Consider the following 9,593-nt stretch of genomic DNA (forward strand, 5'->3'; position numbering starts at 1 on the left):
CCTCTTGCCAGTTTCATTGCTGCTTCCCAGAAGTCAGCCTGGACAACGCTTTAGGCTTGCCCCCGCCCCCGTATGTGCAACCCCTTCCTGCCCCCATCTCATATTCTATGTACAATCAGGACTGCTGCCATCCTCCACCTGCAAGCTAGAAGGCGGCAACTCAGAAGCGGCTTAGGCTTTAATGAAGTGCTACTAATGCCATCTTCTATGACCTGACAGCAGAAGAGTGAGGAATGAAATCGGTTTGGCTACACAGAGACCCTCTGGAGCTCATCCTCTCTCTGCCAGTCTGCTTGCCAGGACTCAAACATACCGTGGCATGGTAGAGGGTGTAGCGCCCGCAGGGGAGCGGAAAGGCAGTAGGAGTGTCCTCAGACAGGGGGAAGGTTGAAGTGCCCAAGCAGAGGGGTTTCTTCATGAGGTTCTGCATCCCTCTGGACCTACCCTCCATAGCTATGTTTGGGGACTAGGGGCCTAATGACATCTCTTTTTACCCCTTCTATATGTGTTTGCATCTGCGTTTATGTTTTGATGACTGGGGCTAGTATGCGTGTTTAAAATTATCAAGAATATTTTTGTTTGTAAAAGTTAATCAAGCTCATTTTAATAAATTTAGGAGATATAGGAAGTATTAGGAAGACAAAAATACATTTCCCACCACCCACTACCCAGATATAATCCTTTTCACATTTTCGTTTATGCCCTGCTGTCATTTTTCTATGCCACGCTCTAGAGCCCTGTGTAGCTTTACTAATTACCTCCCCCAGACACACACATTTTAATATACTTGACAACACGGGTAATAACAACAGCTAACGCTTATCCTATTCCAACACTCTTCCAGGCCCTGTTCTCTGCACCTCGCCTACATTCACGGGATCATTCTTCCCAACCATCTTGAAAGGTGGGTACTATTATTAATCCTGTTTTCCTTCTGGGAAAACTGGGGTAAAGGGAGATTGGCTATCCAACCTCAGGTCATATATCTAGTAAGTGGCAGAGCTGGAAAATGAATCGAGACAATCTTGACTTCCAAAATCTATGCATTTAATAATACTAGATAACCTGAATATTTTAAAAATTATAAAATACATTACATGTAAAAAGAGTATATACAATGTCTGTGCCCAATTCTAGGGAGAATAATAAAATGAGCATTTGTGGTATCACCATCCAGCTTATGAAATAGAGTATCATTGTCCATGCTCCTTTGCTCTCTGCTGCACAAGCCATCAAGCACGCGTCCCAAAGTCATTCCAAACTCGAATAATATGGCTCTTTAGACAGCAATGAGATTTCCTCCTCTTTAACCTCCCAGTTTCCCCTGAGAGCATTGCCTTCCTACAACTCATGGGAAATCACGGGAACCCAGTCCTCTGCCCCATCTGGGATAGGCCCCGGGATACATGATGGCTGGCCGGCTGGGCTTGGTGGGCGGCCCACGCAGCTGCTCGGCAGATTCTTTCTATTCTAGCACCAGGTACATGTCAGCCCTGCAGTCATGCCTTTTCTTCCACTGATGCGTATCAGCCTGCCTTCTGGCAAAATGGAAGACAGGAAGAAGGGATAATGGCAGAGTGGAATGGCAGGGCAGGAAGGGAGGAGGTATGAGTTTATTGAGTCCAACTCAGCTGTAGGGCCCAATGTGAAGGACTGTGTCGCTCACATCTGAGAGGTAGGCACTGAGCATCCTCACTTCAGTGGGCTGGGAGGCACCCATTTATCCTTTCCTTCAACACATTTGTTGGTCAGCTACTACATGCTAAGCACAATGCTGTGTTCTAGGGACACAGAAGCAGAGGAGACAAACACCACTCCTGCTCTCACAGAGGGTCTACTCTAGTGGAAGGACAGACATTCAATGACTAGTACCCAAATGATTTAATTATGGTTGACACGAGTACTCTGAAAGGGAGTGTGGGCTGCTAAGGGGGTATAAAGCAGATGTCCTGACCTGGCCTTGGGGTAGGCAGAGCCCTTAAAAACTTGGCCAGCCTCATCTCCTGCAAGTGGTAAGGGTTGGGATGGCAAGGGCACACAGGGCTGCTATCTACTTAAAGTCACTTTCAGGACTCAGAATCTACTGGCTAGTGGCCTTTGGCCTGGACCCATATGAATTGGGTAGTTTTTCCCTTTTCTTCCCTCTCCTTCAGTCACTACTAGGGAGTGGGGAAGTCTTGGCCCTGCTTCCTTGCTGAGTCCAACACTGAGTGGCAGAGACTCAAAGGAGCATGTGGCACAGCCAGCAAGGCAAGAGCTGCCCCAGTCAAGTATCGCCCTGTTGAGTAGGCTTTCCCATATTCCGGCTCTCCTGGTGGCCCAGCCTATATGGTCTTGAGCCTCACCATCAGCGTCTGCCCTTCTTGGAGGTCTCTCCTTCCCATTCTGCACCCATGTAAGTGCTCAAGCCCTGGTGAGAGGATACTAGCCTTTGCTCTGTTTCAGGAGACACTGGAAAAGAGGGTCTGAAAGGCCAGGTGTCCAGGGTCAAGCCTGACTCATTTGGGGGCCCTAGGTGGCAGAATGAGACCTCTTCCTAGTCTTGCCCATCCATCCATCCTTTGTGTAAAATGCTGAAGCAACATGGTGGTTAAGAACACAGACCCCTGTGCCAGGTGGCTGGGGTTTGAATCCTGGCTGTGCCACTTACTAGTTGTGTACCCTTGGGCAAGTTATCTAACCATCCTAGGCCTCATTGTCCCACTTATAAAATGAGGATGACGATGCTAGTACCTATGTCATCAGATGGTCACTAAGACTAAATGGATGAATGTTTGCGGAGTGCTTAGAATAACACTTTGCCCAAAGTAGAGATAAAGATGACCTCTTTGTAGCTTTGCTGTCTTGCAGGGCCTGACGTCAGAAGCAAGTGTTACTCTGAGCCCTGCCTTGGACATCCAAAAGCAAACCTATCACCCAGAGTGTGGAAGCTGGGAAGAGTTTGTTTCTTTCTTCTGTCAGAGATTCATAGAACCTGAAGCTGGGAAAACCCTTAAAAACAATCCAAGTCATCCACTGCCCCCTTTCCAATGGATAGGAAACCAAAGTCCATGGAGGAGGCAGAGAGTGAGTGACAGAAAAGCTGTGACCTTGGTCTTTTAGTCACAGCTTCAGTCTAGGTTGGTGGCTTAGCATTAAAGCTTGGATTTAAATCTGCACTTTGGCACTTGATGGTATGTGATGACTGTATGACCTCAACCAAAAACTTAACTTATGGCAGCCTCAGTTTCCCGGTCTGTAAAGTGGGAATGATAATATCTATCTCATAGGATTATTAGAATAATGCATGTAAAGTGCTCAACATGAAACTTGGCACAGAGTAACACATGTTCATTATCATTGTTATGCCAAAGGTCTTTCGCTGTACCAGGTTGCTGATGCTGGTGCCCAGGTGGCACTCACTAAGGAGGCCAGGCCAACCTAACCCCAGGGCTCACCAACCATCCCTGTGCCTGTTTGGCTGGCTTATTCTTTCCCTCTAGTCTCAGACCCTCTGTGCCTGCTGTAAAGGCAGCCTGACTGGCTTAAAATGGAAATGACCTGTCAGGGGCCTGGCTGGACTACAAGAACTCTGGCCTAACAATGAAAGAGATGCCAGGTGGCAGTGTAAAGGTATCACTCATTCTCCCTGCCTGAGGGGGAAAGTGTGGCTTTCTCTGTGTTCTTCCTTAGGCTGAGCCAGGTGGGAGACCCAGCTTCCTTGGAAATCGCTTCTGGAGTCCCTTTGAGCCGGTGTTGTTCCCCTCAGAGGCTGTCACAGAATGCCTGCTTCAGCAGTTCTTCAGCCTGGCTGCCCATCAGAGTCCTCATGTGGAGAGCTGCACCCTCAACTCTGCTTTGTTGGTGAGGACAGCGTCCTGGACACAGACGTTGTGGTGAAGATTCCCGGGTGATTCTAATGAGAGCACCCGCACCAGATGCTGTTTAAGGTGCAGCAGGTGATTCTGAGATGCTTGGACTGAAGTTCCTGGGCTCAGGAGACACCAAGGCCAGTGGGAGACAGGACAGGTAAGGGAACGGCAAAAAGGTGATGGGATTTGCTCTATGACAGGGGTGTAAAAGTCTACCCGGGTTGCTTCAGAGAGGAGGTAGCATTTGAACATGAATCATCCATGTAGTCAACATTCGGGGACTATTTATTGCGCACCCACTACGTATCTTGGACAGTTCCAGATGTTGGAGATATGGCAGTGATGCAGAGGAAGTCCACGTCCTCCTGGAGCTTCCATTCTAGTAAGGATGTCCCATGAAGAGTCCATGGGAGTTTGATATGCATGGACTCTAGGGAGATGGAGCATCATGAGCAGATGGCAGGAAAGAAGAGGGCTTATTTTAGCAGTGATATTTGATGTGGCCAGAGCTTTGGCATGAAATACAGAAGTGGTAAAAGATGAGAAAGGAGATCCAAGTAGGACCCTGATGATGAGAGCGGGTACTTGGAGGCCCTGTCCAGGAATTGGAATTAATCCTGATGACAACGAGGAGCCATGTCAAGGTTGTGAACAGAGGAGTCACTTGATCAGATTTGTGTTTAGAACAATGACTCTGGGGGCAGTGTGGAACAAGCTGGCCCACTGGCCCATCCTAGGTGGTTCTTTCTCGTGAACCTATCTCAGTCAAGATCCTAAAGTTTTGATTTCCTCTCGAGGGGGGCTTACATGAGGCAGGGTTTGTAGGCAAGGAGCAATGAGCAAGTGGCCACATGTTGGGTGCACTCTTCCAAACCTTGTACAGATAGGAACTTATTTAATCTCCACCACACCCGCTTAGGTAGGCATGATTCTTCTTCCCATTTTAGAGATGGTGAACCTAAGGCTCAAAGAACTGAATCCACTTTCCCAAGGTCACATAGCTGGTAAGTCACAGAACCAGGATTTGATCCCAGGTGGTCTACACCCATAAGCACTATGCTGTACTAAATACCTATTAACTTCAAGAACTCATGGTCTCGAAGGTATGCCATAGGGGCATCTTCAAAATTCCTGTGCTTCCAAGAAGGCAAGTGTCATTTAACCTCATTTTGACCTTGAGGCTTGTTCCCTAGTGGGGAAAGACTCCCACTAGTGCAAGACTGGCCCTGACCTGTTGGTACTTTCAGGCTCTGACCACCCAAGTGGCCTTGTACAGCACCTTTATCCTGGCTGGCTTCTTCCCAGACCAATCTGGGGCAGTTTGGGAGAATACAAGAAAGACGTATGGTCTTTCTAAGCAGTTCCAGACACAAAGGAGGGTATTCAATAGATTGTTGGAGGTTGGATAAACAAATGAATGAACAAATGAGTGGGAGGTGCATTAAGCTGAGCACCCTCAGCAGCTCCTGAGCATAGTGGCTAAGCATGAGCCTTTGTGTCAGTAAGGCCTGCTCCAAATCTTGGCTTGACCAATTACCACCTGAGTGACTGACCTAGGCTCCTCCATCCCTCCCAGGTTTATGGGTTGAGATGAGAGAATATAAGCTAGGTCTCTGGCAGGCAATGAGTGCTTAATAACTGATAGTTCTTATTGACTTTCTGGAAGCCACTCTGAGAAGTTAATAAATACTCTGGACAGTCACCCCAGAATAATCCACCAAGCTGCCCAATTGTTCGTGTAAGAGCAAGGGTTTAGAAAACCTCCGAAGACCGGACCTGACATTTAAGGTCTTACTCCAGGTGTCCTTACTGGAATGATGTTGGCTGCAGGGTAGTCTTTGCTCCCTTCCCTACTTAACCTTTCCAGGTTCTGCATGTTGGGAGGGGGCAGTTTGGAAGGGTTCAAGGATATTTGGGACAAGAGGAAGGGTCCCTTGCTATCTGGCTCCTCCACCCTTTACTTTTCCCTCCAAAGGCCAGAAACTGGGTGGGTGAAGCTGAAGAAGCTACCAGATTTCTGCCAGCTTAGCCTGGGAGTGGAGGTGGACAACAAGAGTCAGGAGACAGCAAGAAACACCAGCTGTTGAACAGTCACTCGGTCAGGCGTGAGCTGGGGCCTCCACAGCCATCTTCTCCTTCACCTTGTACATGAGACTGCATGTATTGGAGGGGACATTAGCCCCATCTGCACATGAGAAAGTGAGATCAGAGAGGGGGAAACAAGGCTCTCAGGCCCAGAACGGGTCAAGTCATGAATGGAACTCCTGCCCGTCTCACTGCAATGCCCTTATTATTTCTTTCCTATCATCTTGCCTCAAAAGAACGCATGGCTCCCAGGCCAGCTGAGCTCAGCCTTGTCCTCCTGGTGGGCATCTGTGAGTGAAGGGCCTCAGATACCCAGGCCTGGGTGCCCACCTCTTGCCCCATTCAGGTCTCAGACGAGCTGCGTTGGGAGCAGCAGCCACCCATCCGGAGGGGGCGGTGAAGCCGCAGCTGAGTTTATAAGAGCAAAAGATGACTCCAGCTGCACAGGAAACTCAGTAACCCTGATTATGTGTTTATTCTTTCCCTTCCCTGCCTCCTACTCCCTCCCTCCCACCTCCTTCCCCTCTTTCTTCCTGCCTCCTCCCTGTGTGCCTTCCCACTTCTATCTTCTCCCAGAGTTGCCTACCGAGAGCTGCCCTCCACCCTCATCTCCCTTTTCCCAGTGCTAGCCCTAGCCTAGCCAGTTTAGTTTAGATCACTCTCGTCCACCACCTCTGAAGACAGGAGCTTCTCAAGCAGCACACAGAGGACTGAATCTCCTCCTTCTGGTAAGGCGCCACCAGCTAGAGGTGGCCTTAGAAATCAGCTTTTCCAAACCTACTCTCCCTTTTTTATAGGTGGAGAAACTGAGGCCTGGAAAGAGGATGGGATTGTTGGTAAAACAGCTGTAACAGAGCCAGAAGTAGAATCCTAGATGCCTAAAGCAAGATTCCAGGGGGCACCAGTAACATGATGTTGGGCCCAAGCATCCTCGATAAAGTTCGGGATGGACTGGCACCCAGCCAATCCCTTCTGTTGGTCTAGAATCTTAGAGCCACAGGCTATCTGAGGCTTCAGGACCCACTAAGGTCATCTAGTCCAATCCCTTGTGATTCAGAGACAGAAACAGAGGCACAGTGCCAGGAAGGTCTTTCACTGTGAGCTATAGAGCCCTCTTGCTGGCCTGGAAACACTCCAGTGGGGATGACCAATAGGAGGAAGAGGAAGGATTCATGTTGGATGGGAAATTACTTCCTTCTAGCAGGTTTTGTGGGCTACTGGAAATGGGCGAACAAACATGGCTGAGACATCTTTTCCAGAGCCATCACAAAGAGGACAGTCCTGCCGGGGCTCCTCAATATCTTTGTCCCTGATAGCAGCATTACTTGTGTCATGTGCTTGGGATGCCTCCTTAAGGGCACAGCCTGGCGATGGAGGTGGTATGAGAAGGGGCCTTTGCTCAGCTCGAAAAAAATCTCCATTAACCCAACCTGACACGTTGGTATTAGCTTTTCCTACGCTAAATTACACAAGGATAAACTTGGGGCTGGGAGAGAAACCACACCGATTAGCATCAGCTCCAGACCCACCGCACCATGACCAGGAGCAGACGTTTGTGACGTGGTTCTTTCTTTTCTTAATTCTTCCTCGGACTCTTTATTTCCCCCACCCTCCATCTTTCTGCGGAGCGCCAGGGACACAAAATGGACTCAGCACATTCTCTGCTGAGCCAACATGAAACCTTTGCAAGCTTGAAAAGGGGGTGGTTGTGGGAATGTGGAGCCTTCCTTCCCTAAGACCCTAGGGTTGGGTGACTAGAAAAGAAGGGAGGAAAAGAGGAAACTATCATTCAGGATTTCAGTGGAGAATGAAATTAAATTGGAATTTGAATAAAACTGACTGTATCCCACCTTGTTGTCAGAGTCCATTCCTAGCCACTGGTCACTGGGCCTTGGGGTCTCCGAGAGGCTACATGCCAAGGGCAACAGAACAAGGCGTGGTGGAGGCCTGGGAGCCATGACTGAAGTTATGCTCTCAGGATGAGGGCAGAGGATCAGCCTCATCAAGCACCACCTGTGAGCCAGAACTTTGCCAGGCACGTTGCTCTGTTTCTCTTATAGGAACCCCAAAACACCACTCTGCAGTTGGTGTGATTAGTCCATTTTGCAGATGACAAAACTGCATCTCTGATAGGTTGAACAACATGCCAAAGACCACACAGCTGAAAAGTGGTAGAGCCCAACTTCAACACAGATCTCTTGGACCCGCTTCCCCGGGATTCTACCACACCCCAAGGCATCTGACAAGTGTCTTTGGAAGGGAATTGATGAGAAACAAGAAGCAATGAAACAAGAAGCAATGTCTTTCTTTTCATGGACCGCTGATCACTTCTGGGGACCTCAGGCCTTGCCCAGCCTGAATGATATAGCCCCTCAGTCCCCAACCCATCTACTCAATTGTTGACCCATCTCAGTTCCTGGGAAACACCATCTCCCTCATGTTTGATTTAGAGCCACATAAGAGCAGACCTCAGTTTGTCCTTAACCCTTGGCCCAGGAAGAAACAAGCCTCTGATTCAGACAAAGGAGCAAATTCGAAGTGCAGACATAGCCTAATGGTTCAGATGCTAATCCGAACTCAACAAGTATTAGTGCTGAGACCTGAAACAAGTCGTTGAATTGCCCTGGCTATTCATTCCCATTATATATCATTGGGGTGATCATGGCATCCACACGACAGGATAGTTATAAGGATGACATGGGTTAATCCTTGAAAAGTACTTAAAACAGGGGCTGGCACACGGGAAGTGCCCTGTAGATGTTAGTGCTCATATTAGTCAATGTCACAAGGCACTCCTGCATCACCACCACCACCACTACCAACAACAACAAAGAAAGCCCAGTAGGAAGTCCCAAGAGAGCTTAGAACAATTCAACTAGGACTGGGATTGCCTAGTCTCATGATTCCATATGAAGGGCGATTGCTCCGGGCAGTCTACTTTACCATTTCACTCAGAACATGGGAACTGTCACACTGAACTGCATGAAATTGCCAATGCTTGTCCATTTTTGACCCAGAAAAATGGCAATTTCATGTGGTTGAACCTAATAGCAGAGTTCATTTTGGGGTGGGTAAGGGCTGGTTCAGCCTCCACTCCTTTATTACCTCCTCAGCTGAGGGAGGACGTTGAGCATATTTGACCCATTTCCATAAAGAGTAAATAGTTTCTAGTAGGTGCTTCTCAAGTGCTTAAAAACTATACTGCCTTGAGAAGTTGCAACCTTCCTCCTGGAATCAATTTTGCACTATTAGATTCCTTGATATTTAAAGCCAAGAGGGATTTTAGGGGAAAAAAAACACTTTATATTTAGATGTCTGAAGATGAGTGGTGAGTAATCAAGAATATTGATGGCATTGCTGGAGGTGCTGAAAGCAGGGGTCACTGGAGATGATGTCTGCAACCCTGGGACAATGCTGAGCTTGTGGAAACTGAATAGACTGCAAGGTGGCAAGGTCCCTGCCATCTGTGCTCCTTGACGGCCTGCAGATTTATGGAGGAAGCATGTGCGTATGTATGGCATGTGTCCTCCTCTTTCATCTCTACCTAGCTGCTTGTTCCAGTGGTGTCAATGGCGTGCTGTGGTCCCTCTGAATCCCAGTTTTTCCTCTATATGCTCCATGAAGTCAAGGACCACATGTGTCTTGTCATCATTGAAT

The 9,593-nt window shown here is 48.3% G+C and overlaps 1 long non-coding RNA gene across 12 annotated transcripts in view; it reads left to right on the top strand.

The window, feature by feature from the left end:
* LOC120583614 (uncharacterized) overlaps positions 1–7,785 on the top strand; it is a 120,470-nt gene extending 112,685 nt beyond the window's left edge. For 7 of the 12 annotated variants that reach the window (XR_005647822.1, XR_005647823.1, XR_005647825.1 and 4 more), the window contains 3 exons: positions 845–904; positions 2,851–3,066; positions 3,673–7,785. This is a non-coding gene — a long non-coding RNA (uncharacterized LOC120583614). Of the gene's footprint in view, positions 1–844; positions 905–2,153; positions 2,396–2,834; positions 3,067–3,672 lie in introns of all 12 variants that reach the window. The other 5 variants (XR_005647826.1, XR_005647827.1, XR_005647833.1 and 2 more) reach the window with 3 other exon arrangements.
* The last annotated feature ends 1,808 nt before the right edge of the window (positions 7,786–9,593 follow it).

Source organism: Pteropus medius, unplaced genomic scaffold (assembly GCF_902729225.1).
Source record: "Pteropus medius unplaced genomic scaffold, Ma_sr-lr_union100, whole genome shotgun sequence".
In the NCBI taxonomy this organism is placed as follows: domain Eukaryota; kingdom Metazoa; phylum Chordata; class Mammalia; order Chiroptera; family Pteropodidae; genus Pteropus; species Pteropus medius.